Genomic DNA, 753 nt, shown 5'->3' with positions numbered 1-753 from the left:
TTATGCAGTTTAGGACTGCATTTAAATCTAGTTCAGAGCAACAGAGCAAGTTTTACAATAAAATGAACTGGTCCTAATTGATCATCACTCACATAGTTTGACCTCTTCTATCCTAATATCTCATATGAAAGTTTCCTTTCAAAGTTACAACCTACTGCTTTTCGAGATGAATTAAAACCAATTTTTGATGTACTAAATGTTTCAAGAGATGACTTAACATTTCAAATATTACTGTCTCCCTTACATATAGTATTCTTATTTTCAGTGCATTTTTATAACTAGCATCCTATTTATGCCTACAAACATTTACATGACAAGGTGAAGGAATTTAAGATAGGGACCCCTTAAAAGTTAGGAGATAGTCTATGGCCATACTACCCTGAACAAGTCTGATCCCATCTGATCTTGGAAGCTAAGCAAGATCAGGCTTGGTTAATACTTGGATGGGAGACCACCTAGGAAGACCAGGTGCTGTAGGCATAAAAAAATAATAATAATAAGGGATTGTAAGCTGACGAGGTCTTTGCAATCTGTGAGGTCAACCAAGGGTTGCCTCGCCTAAAAATAAATAAATAAATAAATAGATAAACAAACAAACAAATAAATAAAAAGTCAGGTGATAAGCTTAATAGCTGTATTAAAGGCTCTCTTATAATAATTTTGAACCATGACGTGGTAACATTTGGAGGGAAGCAAGGCCAAAGGTTTGCCTTATGTGACCAAAGTTTCTCTCTTTTTTCTCACTCATCAAAA

The 753-nt window shown here is 34.7% G+C and overlaps 1 pseudogene; it reads left to right on the top strand.

The window, feature by feature from the left end:
• Positions 1-361: 361 nt before the first annotated feature.
• LOC111746036 lies at positions 362-480 on the top strand (annotated as a pseudogene).
• Positions 481-753: the final 273 nt, after the last annotated feature.

The sequence above is a fragment of the Pteropus vampyrus genome, unplaced genomic scaffold (assembly GCF_000151845.1).
Source record: "Pteropus vampyrus isolate Shadow unplaced genomic scaffold, Pvam_2.0 Scaffold172, whole genome shotgun sequence".
NCBI classification, from domain to species: Eukaryota; Metazoa; Chordata; class Mammalia; order Chiroptera; family Pteropodidae; genus Pteropus; species Pteropus vampyrus.
The sequence above is the reverse complement of the archived record's forward strand: the minus strand, read 5'-3'. Positions and strand labels throughout refer to the sequence as shown.